At 43.7% G+C, this 24,088-nt stretch overlaps 1 protein-coding gene across 1 annotated transcript in view; it reads right to left on the reverse strand.

The window, feature by feature from the left end:
• Positions 1 to 24,088, reverse strand: part of LOC129349720 (trichohyalin-like) — a 46,976-nt gene that overhangs the window by 18,541 nt on the left and 4,347 nt on the right. The window lies entirely within an intron of this gene.

Consider the following 24,088-nt stretch of genomic DNA (forward strand, 5'->3'; position numbering starts at 1 on the left):
TAAATTTTTTTTAAAAAAGATGGATGACATGTATAACACTGATCATCTTCTAAAAATGTAAAATTCAACTGGGAGACATTGGATCCTGGCATTCATGTGATATTGTGACACATATCACCTGCATAAAAAATGTTGCAAACCAAGCACACTCCACCTAGCAATGGCACTCCCCAATGCCAGCACACTCTCCTATCAGAATAGTGCAGAAAACATAGCCATAAAAATCTCTCCATTCAAATTTGAAGATTGAGTCTTAATTGAACACAACTACTTCCAGTCATAAGATAAGATAAGATAAGATAAGATAGTCCTTTGTATCTCCCCAGGCCAGGGGAAATTCACATTGTTACAGCAGCCTATGTATCTGTAAACATAATAATAGTAATAAAATAATAATAAATAATAATAAAATAGTAGTAATAATAATTCACAATATGTACAGGGATGAGAAATGAGGATGAAATAGTACAGTATTGACACACTGTAAGACAATGCAGTATAAAGTGGCTTCAAAAAAATAAAGTTTAAAAAGTGCAAAGATGTAGCAGTGCAATATTGTCTGTGCAAATTTTATGGTTTGGGGTGGTAATGATATAGTCCAGTTTATGTTAACATCAGCCAGTGATGCTGATGTTGTAAAGTCTTATAGCAGATGGAATGAAGGACCTGTGATAGCGTTCCTTCTTGCAGGGTGGATGTCTCAGTCTGCTGCTGAAGGAGCTGCTTAAAGACCCCACAGTGTCATGCAGTGGGTGAGAGGGATTGTCCATGATGGATGTGAGCTTTGACAACATCCTCCTCTCACCCACCTCCTCTATGGAGTCCAGGGAACAGTCCAGGACAGAACCAGCCCTCCTGACCAGTCTGTTTAGTCTCTTTCTGTCCCTTTCAGTGCTCCCTGCTCCCCAGCAGACCACTGCATAGAAAATAGCAGACGCTACCACAGAGTCGTAGAATGTCCTGAGCAGAGTCCTGCACACTCCAAAGGACCTCAGTCTCCTCAGCAGGTGGAGACGACTTTGGCCCTTTTTGTACAGGACCTCTGTATTGTGTGTCCAGTCCAGTTTATTGTTGAGGTGAACACCCAGGTATTTGTATGTGTCCACCATCTCAATATCCAAACCCTGGATGTTCACTGGTGCAGTCTGGGGTGTCCTCCTCCTGCGGAAGTCCACGATCATCTCCTTCGTCTTACTAGCGTTGAGCTGCAGATGGTTTAACTCACACCAGTCAACAAAGTCAGAGATGACCATCCTGTACTCCCCCTCATCCCCCTCAGATACGCACCCAACAATGGCTGTATCATCGGAGAACTTCTGGAGGTGACAGCTCCCAGAGTTGTAGTGGAAGTCCGATGTGTACAGGGTGAAGAGAAAGGAGGACAGACTGTCCCCTGTGGACCTCCATGCTGCTGACTACCACATCAGACACACAGTCCTGAAGCCTCACGTACTGTGGTCTGTTGGTGAGGTAGTCGATGGTCCAAGCAGCCAGGTGACAGTCTACTCCCGCTCCTTCAAGCTTCACCCTAAGCAGAGAAGGCTGGATGGTGTTGAAAGCACTGGAGAAGTCAAAGAACATGACCCTCACAGTGCTGTTGGGTTTCTCCAGATGAGTCAGTGATCTGTGCAGCAGGTAGACCACTGCATCATCCACTCCAATGTTCGGTTGGTAGGCGAACTGCAGTGGATCCAGATGTGGGCTCACCTGGGGATGGAGGTTCCTGAGGACGATCCTCTCCATGGGCTTCATCAGATGAGAAGTGAGGGCCACAGGTCTGAAGTGGTTAGGCTCCCTGGGGTTCCTGGTCTTAGAGACAGGAACCAGGCAGGAAGTCTTCCATAACACAGGAACCCTCTCCAGACTCAGGCTCAGGTTAAAGATGTGCAGGAGCACCTGACAGAGCTGGTCTGCACAGTCTCTAAGTCATTTAAGTCATTTAACAAATTCATTTTTCTACCCGTGTAGAATGAATTGAAGCCACTGGCAGCCTGGTAAGCAAAGCATGACAGAGATTGGGAAATGGCTGGTAGTAAATGGCCCACAACATGCAGAACCCATGCAACGATCCTTTAGGCCCCCTCTCACAAGAGTGTACACATGCGACTGGCTTAAGAACTGTAGTTTCTCACCCCAACCACCCACATGCAGGTATACACCCAGGAACAATAACAGCAAACTGCAGTGGCCCTGCTGCTGTGAGGACCATCCCAGAGAAAGACATTTGAGATCTTCTGAGTGCTCATAACAGGCAGTGATATGAGCAGGCGGCAGTGATTAAAATGATATCAGCACTATGGAGACTGTGCATCATGCCATTCCCTCAAGGAAAATCACAGGCCTATTTCCATCTGTATTTCACTCCAGATAATTCAATATGAATTTTAGTGCCACAATTAAGGCCTGTGATATGTTCTGCAGAGAATCAGAGCAGAATAGAGTATTTCGGCTTTTCATATAAATAACAACAAAACAGTGGAAAGCATCCACATCAGTATAAATTAAAGGCAGAGATGATATTGGTTATTGGTACGCAAGATCAGTTCCACTATTAGTTATTATTTTTCATCTGCTGTAGTAGTAGTACCACAGTCAACACCAACCAAGTGTGAAAAGAAAGGAGAAAAATGAAAATGTCATAATGAAGTGATCTCTGTGAATTGCACTTTTGATCAAGCATAAACATCCAACAATGAATACTTGATTGTACAAACTTGTAATGGCTTATGTCAGATTATGGAAACTGAAGAGATTTGCTCCCAATGAGCCACAAGAGTATCAGTAAGTTCCAATGCTGATGCTGGCTGATATGCTGTAGCTCCAGCCATGACATTAAGCCAGCATGTGCAATTACAGAAACTGAAGCCACTTATTGTAATTCAACTGTAATCATTTTGTCATTTACACCTGTGCTTTTTCCTGCAAAATCTCATCTGTGAAAAGCTTCTGTTGTCTTAATATCAATATATGCTGTTCCATTCATACTACAAGTGCAGTGCTGGTCTGCTACCTAGGTATGCTGCATTGCCCCTCATATCCAACACAGAAAAAGGATTTCGGAGTGTGTTTCTGAAAGGTTGGCACTGACTTAAACATTTTTAAAGGATGTAACAGTCACACAGTGCTACCGATTGGACTGCAGCATCATGTCACTGCTTATATCTGAGTTGTGCCAAACACAGTAGGCAGATACAGCACAGGGCTTTTGGAGAATTTGGAACTGTCCACTCTTCTCAAACTTCTCAGGAGCAACTTAAGGAAGACTGAAAAGAGTCTAAGGTGTGGATCCAGCCTCATGATCTGTGTCCTGTGCCAGATACCAGTGTCCATGGCTGATGATTCAGGGCCACCATAAGGGACACCTACACAAAATTAGACATGTGATTTTAGCGTTGTGGGTGACCAGTGTGTGTCCGTTCAGATAAGCCGATATGCTAAATTTACTATGCTTCCATGTCCTGCCACTAGAGATTTGTGAGTTTCACTTCAGTGTGAAGAAGTCATTTCCATTCCAGTTGTCTTGTTTAGAGTTGCAATCTACTTGCAGTTTGAAAGTCTAAAGAAAAACTACATATTTCTCATAGCAGGATTCTCAAAATTATGCTGGATTTGACCCCAAGACAAGAAGTGGCAAACAGCAATTCCAACAGCTTGGGTGGTTGAAAGATTTGACAACTGTGTGTGCTTCATAATATCTCTAACAACACAGCCCCTGAGTATCTCAAAGAGAGCTTTTCAAGTTCCACTCCATAGACAACCTGGTGATGCTTGGCTCCCCCAGGAGCCTGTTGTCTTGTCAGAATTCACTTTGTGTCTTTTGACTGCTTCTAAAATCTGTCTAGAATCACTGTGAATTTCACATCTCAATCGTGCATGTCTATCTCTGTTTGACAGAAACACACGTGTAACTGATTTGACTTCAGCTAGTTAATATAGAATCACATTAGTCCTATTACTGCTTCATCATCCTAGTTGACCTGTCATCGTATTTCACTTCACCGACAGTAACATCAGTTCTCTTCAGACTGTCAGAAAGCATCTTGTCCCAGCTGCTGACAATGTCTTACAGTGATTTGTAAAAGATCTGCTTTGCATGTGACTTTTCCATGCTTAATGTTATTAATGTTCTGAAGCAACAACAGACAATCCATCCTCAAGGGAAATTATGGCTGTGATATTGATACAATATAACTCATTGATCCTCTATCTGTGTGCAGTCGTGACTGTGACTTTATCTTTTCACGGCCCACAATGATGTAGCCATACAGACTGACCATGAGGCAGGCAGACTCATTACTTTACTTTATAGCCTGTCACAACACCGACAGCCCAAGGGATCAAACCAGGCATGGGAGTACATGGAAGGAAGCAGGTGAGCAGTTTCATAAAAGCTAGATTATATCTGTCAGATTTTGTTTTGCATGTTGATTTAGTATCTAAGTGGAAAATAGCAATTACATTCACAGTTTGTGCACCGTATCACACAGCAATTACAGCTTCTTCTCTAAAACCATTTCATAAATAATACTGTCCAGGAAATAAAGTCTGTTAGCAGTAGAGATACTGCTTCGATAGCTTTCTGATCTTCTGTGGCTGTGTGAAAAGTGGAGTGATTATTTTGGAGGAGAGAGGCATGAAAGTCATTAAAATACCAATTTGAAGGTCATGACCTTTCGTTGATCTGAGCAGATGGACTGATCTGTGATCTGAACCTTTCAGATGGTAGGTCGATGAGTGTTAGCGATGCTGCACTGCACAGCCAAACAAACGGAATTCAAAGAAAGGAAATGTCCCTAATATGAAAACAACTGTGTAACAAATGAGTCCCATTATTAGTGATGTTATGACTGAACAAGCCATTAGGAACAGATCTTTAAATAGTGGCATGATCTCAGTTTTCTTGGTGAATGATTTGGTCTCTTGAATTGCTCATGAGTGGAAGAGTTTGTCTCCCTTTAGTGTACACTGCTGCTTTGTATTAGCAAGGTTTCACTTAATAGCAAATCAGTGAGCAGCATTTTGGCAGTTCTCCAACATCCCTGTGTGTATTTCCTGACTAACTGAGCCAGAGCGAGGATAGAAAGAGTCAATCATTCACCTGATTGTTCATTCACTGTGACTAACTGACTGACTGAGAGTGGAAGCTGGGACCAACCAGAATGTAGAGACCATGTTGAACGCTAAGAACCACATGGGAGCAGTGACTGAACTAAAGCTAACCCAATGCTAACACAAATGTGAGTCCCTACAAAAGAAGCTAAATTAGCAAAGAAATGTTCTCCTTTAAGAAGTACGGAGGGAAGTCTAATGGTACGTGTCTGCATTAGAGGAGGCTGCAGTTTTAGACTACAATTCAAGGACCCTTTTTTCATGGCAGCTCTGCCTATCAAATGGTGATCCCTAAAATGCAGTGACTCATGGTTTTAAAGATTAACCCAAAATACTATGTTGTTCAAGTTCTTGTAATTTGAAAGGTTTATTCTACCCATAGAGTACTTTCTGCGCTAGGACTTGTGGTTTAAAGGTCTATTCCACCCAAATAGTAATTTCTGTCCTGCAATTAAACTTGATTGCTAATAGTTGCATGTAGGGGATTTGCGAAGTTAGCATATGTACCTAATTATCAGGTGATGTCAATGAAGGCCTAAACAAATCCTTAAAGGGACAAAGAGATGGAGATGCAGACAGGGAGCAGAAAATACAATAATATGCAGATAATAGATATAAACGTAATATAACTGATAAACTTCATGTAGTTTGTAGGCTTGAAAACTAGTAAAGTAAATAGTCAGCCCAGCTCCTCAGTGGAGTAAACATGGCCACCATGCAAACAAAACCAAAAAACACGACTGAGCATAATATCTCTTCATTATCAGAGACAGTAGGATGTGGATTATATCATTTATCTTTGTCTACTGCTCACAGACACTGCTGACATGCTTTTATCATCTTCTGAAATTTAAGTTATCATCAACACTGAGTTGAGCTACCGAAACTATGCTATGTACTGCAGCAGGCTATTATTAGCTAAAACATGACAATCGTGTCTAACAACAATCAGAGTTTGTTACTCACACTTTGGCAAGTTGACATTAACTTTGCCATTCAACTGAAGACATCACAATGATTTTAAGGTCAAAGAACTAAAACCTGATGGACACTGAGTGCCTTTGCTTGGACTGTCATCCACCTTATCAGGAGATCTGGCTCTTAGTTAAGTGTGCCACTCCCTTAGGTATCATTAGTAGTTAATGCATTGAAATAAACAGTTCAATTCAATTTTTTTCAATTCAATTTTTTTACAGTCAAATTGTCTTAAGACGCTTTACAGAACCCATATGCCTGAACCCCCAGAGCAAGCCCGAAGGCGACAGTGGCAAGGAAAACACCCTTTTAACAGAGAAAAAAACCTCGAGCAGAACCCGGCTCTTTATGTGGGGGAACCATCTGCTGCTGGCCGGGCGGATTGAGAGGAACAGAAGAGGTAGAGAGGTAGAGATAGAGGGATGGAGGTAGAGGGGTAGAGATAGAGGGATAGAGGTAGAGAGGTGGGGGGGGAACAAAGACCATAAAACACACAGTATAATACATGCATGATAAGACAGATGATACATGCAAAGTACAACTGACATGGAAACTGATTATAGTTTACTGCTATGGTGTACAGCTCTGGCATTAAATATACTACATATATAGCTCTTGGTAAATTCAAAAATATGTAGATGAGCATATCAAGTATAGTGAGAGTGATGCAGAGTAGATTGATGGAAATGGGCAGCTGGAAGCAGTGGGCTGGAGGAAGGTCAGCAGCAGCATCCCACAGATGGAGATTAGGCCAGTTGGTGGGAGAACAACCACAGATCTGAAGCATCCAGCTCTGGGATCAGGGACACTCGGAGAAAGAACACAGAGAGAAACAATGATGAGGAAATTTTTTTATGTCATGTATGGGATTTTTTATAGTTAGAGATTGCAAAGGGATTTAATTAAGGGTGAGTAAATGAGGCCTGTCTGTGATACTATACAGAGTTTTTTGACAAAATCAGAGCTGAGCCTAGAACAGGAAGCTGGGGTGAGCGATAAGAGCTAAAAGGGCTTCTCTATGCCTAAGGTACGCAATGATGACTAAGCTGTCACTGAGAGCAAAACGCGGGACCAATGCAGACTGGAAAGAACCAAATGGGAGCCAACATGCCCCAAAATTGTGATGGGCAAGATGCCAGTTTTTAGTAGTAAAGTGATCAACCATATGATGGAAAGAATGAACTGAACAGAATGAAAAGAACTTTCACATGAATGAATATCTCCTACTGGTGTTGTCACAATAATAAAATTCTGGCTTCGATACAATACCTGCATATTTATCAACACTGAAACCATGGCAAAACCCAAACATCAGGGAAAGTAGTGAAATAATAGATGAAAGAACATGAAATTTTTTTGTGTGAGTTTTTTTTTTTTTTTTTTCAAATTTAAAAAGAACCTTAGTGCAGATTTTAATCATACTTCAACTCTTTGGGTGTGGTCCATGTGGTATGTGCAGCTTCATGACATGTTTTACAAATGGGCTTTCTCTCCCTGTCACTTACTTAAGTGAAATAATTCCATGTTTCTCTTTGTGTGTCTGCCGTATTCACAAGCTGTGGACAATCAGCATCATCACTTGGATTCACAGCTATGTTTTTTGGGCTCTGAAAGCTGCTGGAAAAAAGCAGTTAACATCCTCACTTTGCCTGCAGAAAAGTAGAGCTGCAGACACTACCTGCCCCACTGTTACAAATCCACAACAGTGATCAGAAATGCTGCACTGAGCAAACACTGCTGATCAAATAAAACATTCATACTAAAAAAATATGATTTCATATAATTTTTTTACAATGTATGCAATCCTTTTCTAGAATCAGAATACTGTGTAACACTATTTCCAATACTACCAGTTATGTTCTTACACAACGGAACCTTTTAGGAATCTTCGAAACCGATGCTGACTGTTGTAGACTGTGTAAGGATCAGCAAAACAGGTGTAGGAGCCAATGAGCGCTACGTTATAAGTAGGAACCAATCTTTGTCCAGGCAGGTGTTCCACCTGGAAGGTAAAACAGTTTTGCTTTCTGAAGAAGCTGGTCATGGTGAATCATTTGTTTGAGATGAAGAATGCTGGATTAGATTTGCTTTGGAGCAATAAATGCACAGTTTATTGAAACACAAGCTATTGTCTCAGGCTCTCTTTATCAGATGCTGTAAAGTTTGTCGGTGCGTCAGTTATTTAAGTCCTGATGGAAATTTTCTCCAGTACCTACAGGTAAAGAAGACTATTACAAGTAGAATTCCATCGCTTCAGACTACTTTACAGCCAATGGATTTACAGCCACCTGAATTTGTCGACTACATTGTGAAACTCTCTCCAAGAAATAAGAAGAATCTCTCAAAAATTTATGGTTTACTCTCAAAGACACACTCTATACACCTACCAACTCAAAAATGGGAAAAAGACGTATCCAAATCTTTTGACTCTGATTTTTGGACCCAAATCTGTGAAAACACATTTAAAATGACTAAAAACACCAACTTACAATTGATCCAATTTAAGGTGCTTCACAGAACGCATATAACGCAATATAAACTGTATAAAATGGGCTTCTCACGCTCAGACACATGTACGCAATGCACCCAAAACATGACGGACACTTACTTTCACGCTCTGTGGCTTTGTACACCCGTCTATCAATTCTGGGTAACAATCATGCAGAAACTCTCCAATATTTTGGACTGCAGGATTCCACATTCCCCGAACGTTTGCCTAATTGGTGATCTAACGCAAACAGCCCTACCAGACATTCATATCCAACCCACACTTGCAGCTATCGCCATCGCCAAAAAAACTATCTTAGTTAACTGGAAAGATAAGAAAGCCCTCAACATCATCCATTGGCTGAACCTCCTCACAGAACACATTTCACTTGAGAGAATATCTGCTATCAGAAAAAAACAATTGGACTCCTTCAAAGAAAAATGGTCTCCATTTATTAAATCAATAAATATTAATCTATAGCCTCCGCTTGTACGTGGGCGTATGCCACTTCCCTCTTAAAAATTGTAATTATTATTCTGTCTGTGTGTATGGTCTGACTTCTCTCTGCTTTATTTCAGTTTATTAACCCTCTACCTTTTTAAGTAGGATGGCATCATGGACTTCAAGGCTGTGTGCATGCACTAATGGTGTCCTTTCCCTATTGCTCCTGGGGTTGCTCTCTGGCTCTGCGGGGCCTGCGTGGCTCGGGCCCCTCTGCCTGGGGGTGGGTGTCCCCGGTGTCTCTCCCTTTGAGCCCTGGGTCTGCTGGGTCTGTGCGCTCTCCTGGGGCCTTGGGGGTGGCGGCGGCTGGTCTCTTCTGGGGCGCCCTGGCTGGCCCTGGGGTTTGGGGTGGGTCGGACCTCCGGTCGCTCCCCTGTCCTTTCCTGCTCTGCTTCCTTCCTCCTCCCTCCTCTCCTGCCTGGCCGCTCGTCCTTATCCCTCTCCCTCCCCTGGGGGGGCTGGGGGCCCTCCGCTGCCTGGGGGTCTGGCATGGGGGCCGGGTGGTCTCTCTGGGGGGGTGGCTCTGGCTCATCTGGGCACAGGCCTTGGTACTTGCCTGTGTGCCGCCACTGGAGATAAATTTCTGCTGGCTGGGGGCTTCTGTCCGGGCCCGGTGCTGTCCTGGGGTGTGGTGAGGTGGGTGGGGTCTCGGTGGTGCTGCGGGGTGGGCGCCCTGCATCCTGTACGTGCCGGCTCCGGGGTGGGCGTGGGGGCTCATGGCCCTTGCTTCCTAGTGGTGCGGCCTGGTCCTCCCTCCGGGGCAGGGTGCTGCATGCGGCTGGCCCGTGGTGGGGCTACGGCGCCTACCAGGGTGCTGGTCGAGTGCTGCGACTTCTGGGGATTTCGGTGCTGGCCGGGCCGGTCGGGTTCGTGTGGGCTCACCTTGGCCTCTTGCCTCCGGGCTCTGGGTGCCCTCTGTATCAGTACCGGTGGTCTTACTACCTGTCTCCCCCGCTGCTCTGTCCTCATGGGCCGGATCCACACCAGACTGCCTCTTACTGTGCACTTCACATACTTCACACATCACTGTATATAGCTACTCTTAGGCACATATAGGGACACAACAGTTAGGGCCCTGAGAGCAGGTGGGGGCAGGAATGATGGGCTCTGTGGTGGGGCAGATGGCAGGGCTCTACGGCCTTGTCTCTTCCCCATCACCCTCTTGCTTGCCTCCCCTGCTCTCTAATTTCTTTTTAATGCACCACACACACTCACACCTTGGGGGTAGGTCTGGGATGGCTCGGGGAACTTGGGCCAGGGTAGGCTGCAGAGTAGCCATCCTCTGTGGTCCTCTGGCCCGCCCCCTGGACACCTCGCCCAGCCTCCCCACTTTTAATGCACCACATGACACTCAGGGTTACACTATCACGGTGCAGGGATAATGTCTCCAGTCTGGGATCAGGAGACATATTAACAGGGAGTAATGGGGGGATCTCACTAATATGGCCTCACTGGTGGGACCCGGCCCCCTTATAGCTATGGGGTGGCGGGGGTGGACCATCATCCATGTTGCTGTGGCTGGGGGGTCCCCGGGACCTGGGGGCTGTGGTCGGGGGGGGTTCTCCTGCGTGCCTGACAGGTCCAGGCAGGTGCGATGGCTCTTGGTGGGCTGCGGGGGCTGGATTGGCCGTCCTGGTGGGCGCTGTGGCTGTACTGCGGGCTGATGACATGTGGTGGCTCTGTCCTGGTGGGTTGTCAGGGCGCATTGCGGGGAGTGGGGGCCCTGGGTGTGCTGCGCTCACCTGAGGCCTGGTGCGGGGGGTATGCGGGGTGCCTCCCTGTTGGCGTCGCCGGGCCCCACCACACTATCCATTTTTACCCTCTGGACTCACATCGGGTCCCGGCTCCAATTTCCTCTGACCGGCTCCCGGTGGTGGCCTGCCTTGTGATGGGCTGGTTGCCATCCCTTCGATGGGCCGCTCGGCCCCTGTGTCTGGCTTCCTGGCTGTGTGGGGCCGTTGGCCCCCTCGGGGGGGGGGTGAGAGAGGGTGGGGGTGGGCGGGTCAGGTGGTGGGGTGGGGGGTTTGGTGGGGACTGGGGTGGGCGGGGTTAGGGTTTGGGTGGCGGGTGGGTCCTCGTGCCCCGGGCCACCTGGGTCGGTCTGGGCGCGCTGGGGGTGTCAGTAGCTGCTCCCTCTTGTTCTCCGGGTTCGCGTCGTTCACGGTGGCCCCGGTGGCTCTCTGGGGGCGCCACCCTGTGGCTCCTACGGCCCGGGGGGAGGGGTGCCCTGTTGACTTGGCCCTGCCTTGCCGTGACTGCTGTTCTGGGCTTCGGGGTTCTTCACACTTGCATGTTTGATCAGGTCTTGCCAGCTACTGCCGAGTCCCATTTCAGCGATTGATGGGTCCCACCATAATGTGCTGAGAATTTCTCCAGTCTCTACCCTAAACTCATTCTCTCTCGCACTAGTATCCTTTTCTGGCCTATTCTATTCTATTCTATACTATCAAGACACCCACAATTATGGTGCTCAGTACCATTTGTTCATTTATTATTGAATCTCTTTTTCTTTTGTGTTGGTTTGGTTTTCTTTTCTTTTTTCAAATTTTTATCTATTTATTTATTTTTTTATTGATGGACAGTTAGTAGTTGGGCATAACACACCACCTTACAATCTTTAATTGCAATAGCACCACCTGTTATTTTCTATCCCTGTTCATCCTGTTCGTCCTGTTCGTCCTGTTCGTCCTGTTTGTCCTGTCCAGTCTTTGTTTCCCCCACACATCACTGAGGTGTAGCACTGCCCTCCCTGGCTCATAATAGGGAATTCTAATAAAGAATATCTGCTTAGCTTTCAGGGAGGGCCGGTGATGGTCACACACACATGCACTAAATATTAAAATATTTGGCTGCAAGACTAAAATATGCATCAATCTCATATAATGTTGACTCCCCTTTTGTGGAGTTAAACAATGAGAACAAATGCAGACAAAAAAAAAAAAAAAAAAAAATTTAAGTCCTGGTGAAACACCTCAGGGGCTTCAAGCAGTGGCTTAGCCTCTACAACAGGGTTGATGCACTTCAGTTCAAAACGCTAAAATAAACATTTGTGTTGCTTGTGTGACATTTCAAAGACTTACTACATTGATGGCAACAATGTGTATAATTTGTTAGACAAGTTATTCCTACAAGAAACAAAAAAAAATGGTAAATACATCAACTGAATCAAGACAGAAAGTATTATCCTGAATGTCAGATGTGTGAGTCAATTTTTTTTATTTATTTATGTGAGCACTTGCTTTTATTCTGACTGGATCAGTCAGATGGATTTTTTATGGGAATTACTCAGTAGTGAAAACATTTCTGATCTGAATAGTTTTTGTCTGTTCCTCTGATTATAAGGCTTTCCCAAACATTTGCAATTTTCTTCTTTTTCTTTTTTTTTTACTTCGAGGTAGTGGTAAAGTCACATTCAAGGTTGCAGTCAATAGTAGTGATGTGTTACATTACAGTAAACAGGGCTGTAAACTGCCCCTCTCCACCAGTGGAGTTAGCCCAATGGATCCTATTTCAGCCTCTGCCATTACATGCTGTGACAGCATTGATAAAACTTTTAATTGCATCCCTCTGTGCTTTTCTCTGATGCTTGAGACAAATTGACTTTGGGCTAAAAGTCAGATGGTATCAGAGATTTTTTACTGCAGTCTCCTGCAAGTAATCCTTTGTAAATTTGATCTCCACCCTACAAATAGCACGTGGCTCACACAGAGGAGCAGATTTACCCTCCCATCTGCCATAAGCTCATTATCTATACCTATCTGTATAGTAGTGACAGAGCTCCATGCACTGCAATTAAGGACCAGACATCACATTTGGAAAGGAGCAGTAAATATATAAACCTTAGAAAATTTATACATTCACCACATTCAGCAGCATAAAACAAAACAAAACATAAACTAGTGCTTCATGGAACAAAATACAGCAGAAGTGTCTGTTGACTTTAAAGCTAAAGATATAGGAATATTTATTTTATGAAATCGACTGCTCACCTGGGCTGCAATTTTTTTGTATATTATGATTTTATGTATCATTGATATTCTGTAGTAACACGGAAAAGCCTTTTTCACTGCCTGTCTCTACATCTCTGCTGTTCCTCTGTTACATATCCCAAATACTTTAATTTTAATCTTTTAACTGTAACTTCACTCATACTGCTTCCCTCCTCACAGCAAGGAAGTGCTTTACATGATAAAATCATGAAAAACAAAAAATCTAAAATTTGATTGACCACAATAGCAGTACAACCAATCAATTAATAACTGAATAAAAATAAATAAATTAACTCTGTCAGTTGGCTATAACTCTTCCCATGTTTGTGCCACAGTGCAAGTGGGGAAAAGTGCATGGGATTTAATTTGTTCATAAAACCATAGACTGTATAATAAAGATGGACGTAGCGCCTGGCTCTAAAAATGAAGCCAACACGGAAGTGTCAAAAACTTGCAATATCACACCGTCCGCCAGGGGCTGTCTCCAAAAAGCTCTGGCTCCATAAACCCCAATTCATCACGGGAAAAACTAAAATTTGATAGACTGCTTTTCTACGGCTCAGGATTTTTTTTCCATTAGCTGTTATGGTCAAAATGAGAGATCAGGTGGCCGATCTGAGATTAAATCAAGACTGAATTTTATATTGGGCATTAAAGTTTTGCAAAGCCAAGGGGCGGGGCTACTTGACTGACAGTCTGGTCTGGAATGATTGACAGGTGCTATGGAGGAGGCAGCCCAGATGCTCATTCACCGTAAACTCTATTCTCGTTTGGATTAACTCTGATATGATCACTGTTGGTTTATTTATCGGTGCAGCAGCAGAACATTTTCCACAGATAGTTTTTCTGCCTGTTGGCTTGTTTTAACCAGTTTTCTACCTTCAGCTGATTCTACCAGCAGACACTGAAAGGACTCTGATAGTTCCGTAAGCGTTTATTTTCTTAATGGTGCCGCTTTTACTGCACTTTATATGCAACTTTAGTGTCAGATGTAATGTGTGCCATGCACTCCAGATGTTGGTGGAGTTTATTTCTGTGTGTGTTGACCAGAGAAGAAAGTTAGCATCCAGTAAATATTAGCTTTAATGTAAGCGATGCTAACCGAGCTAGCTGCTCAGTTTTAGCCTGATTAAAGCTAACGTAGCATTAAGCTAATGATGTTTGTGTTGTGTTTCATGTAAACAGCTGAAATGTGTTGTGTTACTGTAATGTGGTACATTTAGTTAATAAAACTGTCAGTGGAGACGCTGGTTCACATTAATGTAATGTTTAGAAAACCCAAATGTGATTAAAACAGTGAGATTAAGGTTCTGTGTTGTCAGTAGTCCTGAATATCTGCTGAGTCTCTGAAGTTAAACTGGAAAAAACAGTAAATTTACTCCATAACGGTTAATGTTGTTTAATGACTGATTCACATGTTGTAGTGCTTCTTACTGCAATGTAGATTGGAAAAATAAACTTCCAGAATATGATCAAAGTAATGATGAATTACGGTGGCTGAGAGGTGCAAACCAAATTTACATAATGCAAAACACTTTTACAAAGCTTGAGACAAATTTACATTGAGGAAAACATTTTTACATATCATAAAACACAATTACAAGTTCTGAAACAAATTTACATTTTAGAAAAAAAATGTACAAGATGCAAAACACATTTACAACCTCCAAGACAAATTTACAAGTGACAAAACACTTTTACATATCCAAAAAACAATTTTACAAATTAAATTTAACCGGGGGCTGCACAGTGGCGTAGTGGTTAGCACTTTCGCCTTGCAGCAAGAAGATCCCTGGTTCGCGTCCCGGCTTTCCCGGGATCTTTCTGCATGGAGTTTGCATGTTCTCCCTGTGCATGCGTGGGTTTTCTCCGGGTACTCCGGCTTCCTCCCACAGTCCAAAAATATGCTGAGGTTAATTGATTACTCTAAATTGCCCGTAGGTGTGAATGTGTGAGTGATTGTTTGTCTATATATGTAGCCCTGCGACAGACTGGCGACCTGTCCAGGGTGTCCCCTGCCTTCGCCCGAGTCAGCTGGGATAGGCTCCAGCCCCCCCCGCGACCCTAGTGAGGAATAAGCGGTGTATAGATAATGGATGGAAATTTAACTGGAAAGGGAATGTCCCAACTCCGGTGTTGAACCAGAAGTGATAACGAGGAGCGGCTAATGCGACTTTTGGTTGTTGCTGATGGTGAACCAAGATGGACAGCGAGCGGGTGATGTTTTGCCCATTTTGTGGGGAACATATGAGCCGATTGACGCGGTTTTGTTTTTCGTGTGGTCGGTCCGTGTCAATCGGTTCATATGTTCCCCACAAAACGGGCAAAACATCACTCGCTCGTTGTTCATCTTGGACAGTGTTTTGTCGCTTGTAAATTTGTCTTGGAGGTTGTAAAATTGTTTTGCATCTTGTGAAATTGTTTTTCTAAAATGTAAATTTGTTACAGAACTTGTAATTTTGTTTTATGATATGTAAAAATGTTTTCCTAAATGTAAATTTGTCTCAAGCTTTGTAAAAGTGTTTTGCATTATGTAAATTTGGTTTGCACCTCTCGACCATCGTAATGAACACTACAGTTATTACATTTAAATTACAGCACAGATAAGCTGGATAATAAAATCCTCTCCTCTAAAGCTAAAGTGACCACAGGCCTTTTTGTCTTTCAGTGCTTGGAAAACTATATGAAACAGGAAATCTGCCCAGGGTTACTATAAAAATGAACCTCTACTGTTGATGCTGATACTGTGACATCTGTCTTCATCTCAGGTGTCTCATGTTCACTGTGAGGATCTTCTGAGTGAAGCCAGCAGAAGGAAAACCTCATCTGGATGTGAAGAAGGAGACTGAATGGACGACATCCTCAGTGAACCACTTCCTGTTTAACTTTCACTTACAGAACGACAGACCAACTGTTTCAGCAGTTTATTATTCTCTGTTCTTAGTATTCACAGGTTCCATTTATCACCTTTAACTGCATCTCTGCTGTTGTAGCAGAATGATAATACAGAGCACATTTTCCTATCATTTATATCAGATACGTAGCATTAAAACATCAACACATTCAGGTCAAGAGCTTCATTATTCCCTTTATTGCACATTTAAAAACTAGATTATTTAACAATTGTGAACTGTAAAGGTGTGTAAACACATATAATAAATGGATGAGATAAATAATGTGTTGCTGACAGTGAAATGTAAAAACTGAACAGTCACAAGACAAGTATTATGAAGAGAAGAGCTGAATCTGCAGCATTATTGTTATTACTGGAAGGATGAGGAGGACTCAGTGCTGCTCTTCCTCACAGTGATGAAGGAGAAAAGACTCTTCAGACAACCACAGCTGGATGTTCATGTTCTCTGGAGCTCTAAGTCCATCAGACCAGATATTCCCAATGATCCAGACCAAGGCTGGAAGGAAAAGACACTAACAGTGAGGAAAAGATCTCCAAGGTCCTTTCATTCCAGCTGCTGGAACATTAAAAATGAGAGTGAACACATCAGGATATGAATGGAACACAATACAGTGTTGTGTTTTGTCCTATTTATTAATTTCGTGGAGATGTTTTCCTGGTTGAGGCCAAAGACCATTTTACTGCCTTAGGTGGATAATAACGTTTATTCTGTTTATTCTAATGTATCACTAGCATTAACATGAGCTCCACAGTTATCTGACCATACACTGTTGGAGTGAAAAAAATGTCTAAAACAAAGAACAGAGATATTAAGTCAGAACTGAACTGTTCTTCATTCACTGAACTGAGAGATTAACATTCATCACTAACAGAGTTCTGTGGAGGAACATTAACGTAAATTCATTTATATCTGCTGATCATTAATGAACTGCACCTCGAGACAGCAGTTATGGAGCTGTTATGAGTGATCGACTGTGCTCTGCATGAAACTTAGCTACAGCTAACAGTTAACTAGTTTATGACACTGACAAACCTGATTTAGCATTAGTGTGAACACAAAGTTAGGAAAGTTACAGTAACTTCAGCTACAGTAACGTAGGTCACTGCTTTATATGTGATATAGTCCAGATGTGGAGAAGAGTACAACTAGTTATAAAGAAGACTTTAACACTTACCTGTACAGTTTAGCTTGACTTTTGTAGTCTAACGTTGTTAGCAGCAGCGTCTGTAAACAGCGGAAGCCTGTAAATGAGGGCGGGACAGAGTCCTCGGCTCTCAGTCAGTCTGACCAATCACTGCTCTCTGGCTCCACCCTTGTTGACGTCACTGGCTCCAAAAATCCAAGATGTCAGCCAGGAAGTAGCAAAATCCGGGCTTCATTTTCTCAGTGCAGAAACCAACAGGTGACGTCACGGTAGCTACGTCCATCTTTGTATACAGTCTATGATAAAAACACAATGAAATGTGGGATCCAAATCATCTAGTTATTTGTGGTGTGCAACTTTGTTGTTTCTTTGAATGACAGCATCGTCTGTTTAAGCAAGTGGCCAAAAGTATCATATCAACACTGGTGGTGATGACCTTATTAATTGAATCCTTCTTGTGAAAGCAATTAAGGATTTCAAATGGCATTGAGATTGAGATGGATGGATCGGACAATAAAAAGTCAAATTTCACCACAAGAGAATGCTGTTTGTGTGCTGTTTTCTTCTGACAGTCAAATCGCTTTCTTCTTATAATAATAATAATACATTTTATTTATAAAGCGCTTTACAAGTAACTCAGAGACGCTGTACATAAAATACAATAAAATAAAACAAAACTGTTAATTAAAATCAATAAACAGTAAATCAAGTTCAAGATAAAATACAGAATCACTTAAGGAAAGCAGATCTATAAAGGTGAGTCTTTAAAAGGGATTTAAATGCAGTGAGGTTGGTGCAGTCACGGAGGGCGTGGGGGAGGGAGTTCCAGAGTGTGGGGGCGGCAATGGCGAAGGCTCTGTCCCCCCAATGTCCTGTGCGGAATGGAAAGGAAGTTTGCGTGGGATGAATGGAGATTCCTGGGGGGGGGGGGGGGGATCGGTAAGGTAAGAGGGGGCAAGATTGTGGATGGACTTGAAGGTGAGGAGAAGCAGTTTGTACTGGATGCGGTGTGAAATGGGGAGCCAATGGAGGTTCTGCAGGACGGGGGTGATATGGTCGTGAGAACAGGTTCGGGTGAGGAGTTGGGCAGCAGAGTTTTGAATGCGTTGAAGTTTATTGAGAGCTTTGGAGGTGGAGCCGAAGAGAATGCTATATCAGTAGTCAAGGCGGGAAGTGACGAAGGCATGAATGAGGGTTTCAGTGGCTGAGAAGGAGAGGAAGGGGTGGAGACGGGTGATGTTGTGGAGATGGAAATAAGCAGTTTTGGTGATCTGATTAATGTGGGGTTCAAAAGTGAGGTTGCTGTCAAACATCACACCAAGGTTGCGGATGTGAGCGGAAGGAGACACGGGGGTGTTATCAATGGGGGAGTAGGGAAATGGTGTGAGTGATTTAGGTCCAATAAAGATGAGGTCAGTCTTGTCGCAGTTTAACAGGAGAAAATTTTTCCTCATCCAGGATTTAATGTCGGCCAGGCAGCTGGAGAGAGAGGGGAGGGTGGTGGTGGCGGTGGTGTTGGTGGAGATGTACAGTTGGATATCATCGGCGTAGCAATGGAAGTGTAGGTTGTGGCTGCGGATGATGTTGCCGAGGGGGAGGAGGTACAGGATAAAGAGGAGGAATTTAACCGGAAAGGGAATGTCCCAACTCCGGTGTTGAACCAGAAGTGATAACGAGGAGCGGCTAATGCGACTTTTGGTTGTTGCTGATGGTGAACCAAGATGGACAGCGAGCGGGTGATGTTTTGCCCATTTTGTGGGGAACATATGAGCCGATTGACGCGGTTTTGTTTTTCGTGTGGTCGGTCCGTGTCAATCGGTTCATATGTTCCCCACAAAACGGGCAAAACATCACTCGCTCGTTGTTCATCTTGGACAGTGTTTTGTCGCTTGTAAATTTGTCTTGGAGGTTGTAAAATTGTTTTGCATCTTGTGAAATTGTTTTTCTAAAATGTAAATTTGTTACAGAACTTGTAATTTTGTTTTATGATATGTAAAAATGTTTTCCTAAATGTAAATTTGTCTCAAGCTTTGTAAAAGTGTTTTGCATTATGTAAATTTGGTTTGCACCTCTCGACCATCGTAATGAACACTACAGTTATTACATTTAAATTACAGCACAGATAAGCTGGATAATAAAATCCTCTCCTCTAAAGCTAAAGTGACCACAGGCCTTTTTGTCTTTCAGTGCTTGGAAAACTATATGAAACAGGAAATCTGCCCAGGGTTACTATAAAAATGAACCTCTACTGTTGATGCTGATACTGTGACATCTGTCTTCATCTCAGGTGTCTCATGTTCACTGTGAGGATCTTCTGAGTGAAGCCAGCAGAAGGAAAACCTCATCTGGATGTGAAGAAGGAGACTGAATGGACGACATCCTCAGTGAACCACTTCCTGTTTAACTTTCACTTACAGAACGACAGACCAACTGTTTCAGCAGTTTATTATTCTCTGTTCTTAGTATTCACAGGTTCCATTTATCACCTTTAACTGCATCTCTGCTGTTGTAGCAGAATGATAATACAGAGCACATTTTCCTATCATTTATATCAGATACATAGCATTAAAACATCAACACATTCAGGTCAAGAGCTTCATTATTCCCTTTATTGCACATTTAAAAACTAGATTATTTAACAATTGTGAACTGTAAAGATGTGTAAACACATATAATAAATGGATGAGATAAATAATGTGTTGCTGACAGTGAAATGTAAAAACTGAACAGTCACAAGACAAGTTGTATTATGAAGAGAAGAGCTGAATCTGCAGCATTATTGTTATTACTGGAAGGATGAGGAGGACTCAGTGCTGCTCTTCCTCACAGTGATGAAGGAGAAAAGACTCTTCAGACAACCACAGCTGGATGTTCATGTTCTCTGGAGCTCTAAGTCCATCAGACCAGATATTCCCAATGATCCAGACCAAGGCTGGAAGGAAAAGACACTAACAGTGAGGAAAAGATCTCCAAGGTCCTTTCATTCCAGCTGCTGGAACATTAAAAATGAGAGTGAACACATCAGGGTATGAATGGAACACAATACAGTGTTGTGTTTTGTCCTATTTATTAATTTCGTGGAGATGTTTTCCTGGTTGAGGCCAAAGACCATTTTACTGCCTTAGGTGGATAATAAAGTTTATTCTGTTTATTCTAATGTATCACTAGCATTAACATGAGCTCCACAGTTATCTGACCATACACTGTTGGAGTGAAAAAAATGTCTAAAACAAAGAACAGAGATATTAAGTCAGAACTGAACTGTTCTTCATTCACTGAACTGAGAGATTAACATTCATCACTAACAGAGTTCTGTGGAGGAACATTAACGTAAATTCATTTATATCTGCTGATCATTAATGAACTGCACCTCGAGACAGCAGTTATGGAGCTGTTATGAGTGATCGACTGTGCTCTGCATGAAACTTAGCTACAGCTAACAGTTAACTAGTTTATGACACTGACAAACCTGATTTAGCATTAGTGTGAACACAAAGTTAGGAAAGTTACAGTAACTTCAGCTACAGTAACGTAGGTCACTGCTTTATATGTGATATAGTCCAGATGTGGAGAAGAGTACAACTAGTTATAAAGAAGACTTTAACACTTACCTGTACAGTTTAGCTTGACTTTTGTAGTCTAACGTTGTTAGCAGCAGCGTCTGTAAACAGCGGAAGCCTGTAAATGAGGGCGGGACAGAGTCCTCGGCTCTCAGTCAGTCTGACCAATCACTGCTCTCTGGCTCCACCCTTGTTGACGTCACTGGCTCCAAAAATCCAAGATGTCAGCCAGGAAGTAGCAAAATCCGGGCTTCATTTTCTCAGTGCAGAAACCAACAGGTGACGTCACGGTAGCTACGTCCATCTTTGTATACAGTCTATGATAAAAACACAATGAAATGTGGGATCCAAATCATCTAGTTATTTGTGGTGTGCAACTTTGTTGTTTCTTTGAATGACAGCATCGTCTGTTTAAGCAAGTGGCCAAAAGTATCATATCAACACTGGTGGTGATGACCTTATTAATTGAATCCTTCTTGTGAAAGCAATTAAGGATTTCAAATGGCATTGAGATTGAGATGGATGGATCGGACAATAAAAAGTCAAATTTCACCACAAGAGAATGCTGTTTGTGTGCTGTTTTCTTCTGACAGTCAAATCGCTTTCTTCTTATAATAATAATAATACATTTTATTTATAAAGCGCTTTACAAGTAACTCAGAGACGCTGTACATAAAATACAATAAAATAAAACAAAACTGTTAATTTAAAATCACTAAACAGTAAATCAAGTTCAAGATAAAATACAGTATCACTTAAGGAAAGCAGATCTATAAAGGTGAGTCTTTAAAAGGGATTTAAATGCAGTGAGGTTGGTGCAGTCACGGAGGGCGTGGGGGAGGGAGTTCCAGAGTGTGGGGGCGGCAATGGCGAAGGCTCTGTCCCCCCAATGTCGCCGGCTGGTCCTGTGCGGAATGGAAAGGAAGTTTGCGTGGGATGAATGGAGATTCCTGGGGGGGGGGGGGGGGGGGGGATCGGTAAGGTAAGAGGGGGCAAGATTGTGGATGGACTTGAAGGTGAGGAGAAGCAGTTTGTACCGGATGCGGTGTGAAATGGGGAGCCAATGGAGGTTCTGCAGGACGGGGGTGATATGGTCGTGAGAACAGGTTCGGGTGAGGAGTCGGGCAGCAGAGTTTTGAATGAGTTGAAGTTTATTGAGAACTTTGGAGGTGGAGCCGAAGAGAATGCTATTGCAGTAGTCAAGGCGGGAAGTGACGAAGGCATGAATGAGGGTTTCAGCGGCTGAGAAGGAGAGGAAGGGGCGGAGACGGGCGATGTTGTGGAGATGGAAATAAGCAGTTTTGGTGATCTGATTAATGTGGGGTTCAAAAGTGAGGTTGCTGTCAAACATCACACCAAGGTTGCGGATGTGAGCGGAAGGAGACACGGGGGTGTTATCAATGGGGGAGTAGGGAAATGGTGTGAGTGATTTAGGTCCAATAAAGATGAGGTCAGTCTTGTCGCAGTTTAACAGGAGAAAATTTTTCCTCATCCAGGATTTAATGTCGGCCAGGCAGCTGGAGAGAGAGGGGAGGGTGGTGGTGGCGGTGGTGTTGGTGGAGATGTACAGTTGGATATCATCGGCGTAGCAATGGAAGTGTAGGTTGTGGCGGCGGATGATGTTGCCGAGGGGGAGGAGGTACAGGATAAAGAGGAGGGGGCCAAGGACTGATCCTTGAGGGACACCATGGGATAGGGGGGCGGTGGAGGATGTGCAGTTGTTGACCTTGATGAATTGTTGTCTATTGCTGAGATAAGATGTGAACCAGTTGAGGGCAGTGCCAGTGATGTCTCCAGCTCTATTCTCTTCACCTCCAGCTCTATTCTCTCCTCCTCCAGCTCTATTCTCTCCTCCTCCAGCTCTATTCTCTCCTCCTCCAGCTCTATTCTCTTCACCTCCAGCTCTATTCTCTCCTCCTCCAGCTCTATTCTCTCCTCCTCCAGCTCTATTCTCTCCAGCTCTATTCTTTCCACCTCTAGCTCTATTCTCTCCTCCTCCAGCTCTATTCTCTCCACCTCCAGCTCTATTCTCTCCACCTCCAGCTCTATTCTCTCCACCTCCAGCTCTATTCTCTCCAGCTCTATTCTCTCCACCTCTAGCTCTATTCTCTCCAGCTCTATTCTCTCCACCTCTAGCTCTATTCTCTCCTCCTCCAGCTCTATTCTCTCCTCCTCCAGCTCTATTCTCTCCACCTCAAGCTCTATCCTCTCCTCCTCCAGCTCTATTCTTTCTAGCTCTATTCTATTCACCTCCAGCTGTATTCTCTCCTCCTCCAGCTCTATTCTCTCCTCCTCCAGCTCTATCCTCTCCTCCTCCAGCTCTATTCTTTCTAGCTCTATTCTATTCACCTCCAGCTGTATTCTCTCCTCCTCCAGCTCTATTCTCTCCTCCTCCAGCTCTATTCTCTCCAGCTCTATGCTCTCCATCTCTAGCTCTATTCTCTCCAGCTCTATTCTCTACTCCTCCAGCTCTATTCTCTCCACCTCCAGCTCTATCCTCTCCTCCTCCAGCTCTATTCTTTCTAGCTCTATTCTCTCGACATCCAGCTCTATTCTCTCCTCCTCCAGCTCTATTCTCTCCACCTCCAGCTCTATTCTCTCCACCTCCAGCTCTATTCTCTCCACCTCCAGCTCTATTCTCTCCTCCTCCAGCTCTATTCTCTCCTCCTCCAGCTCTATTCTCTCCACCTCCAGCTCTATTCTCTCCTCCTCCAGCTCTATTCTCTCCTCCTCCAGCTCTATTCTCTCCAGCTCTATTCTTTCCACCTCTAGCTCTATTCTCTCCTCCTCCAGCTCTATTCTCTCCTCCTCCAGCTCTATTCTCTCCTCCTCCAGCTCTATTCTCTCCTCCTCCAGCTCTATTCTCTCCACCTCCAGCTCTATTCTCTCCTCCTCCAGCTCTATTCTTTCTAGCTCTATTCTCTCCTCCTCCAGCTCTATTCTTTCCACCTCTAGCTCTATTCTCTCCTCCTCCAACTCTATTCTCTCCACCTCCAGCTCTATTCTCTCCACCTCCAGCTCTATTCTCTCCTCCTCCAGCTCTATTCTCTCCAGCTCTATTCTTTCCACCTCTAGCTCTATTCTCTCCTCCTCCAGCTCTATTCTCTCCTCCTCCAGCTCTATTCTCTCCTCCTCCAGCTCTATTCTCTCCACCTCCAGCTCTATTCTCTCCTCCTCCAGCTCTATTCTCTCCACCTCCAGCTCTATTCTCTCCAGCTCTTTTCTCTCCTCCTCCAGCTCTATTCTCTCCTCCTCCAGCTCTATTCTCTCCACCTCCAGCTCTATTCTCTCCAGCTCTATTCTCTCCACCTCTAGCTCTATTCTCTCCAGCTCTATTCTCTCCACCTCCAGCTCTATTCTCTCCTCCTCCAGCTCTATTCTCTCCTCCTCCAGCTCTATTCTCTCCT

The sequence above is a fragment of the Amphiprion ocellaris genome, chromosome 9 (genome assembly GCF_022539595.1).
Source record: "Amphiprion ocellaris isolate individual 3 ecotype Okinawa chromosome 9, ASM2253959v1, whole genome shotgun sequence".
Taxonomy (NCBI): Eukaryota; Metazoa; Chordata; class Actinopteri; family Pomacentridae; genus Amphiprion; species Amphiprion ocellaris.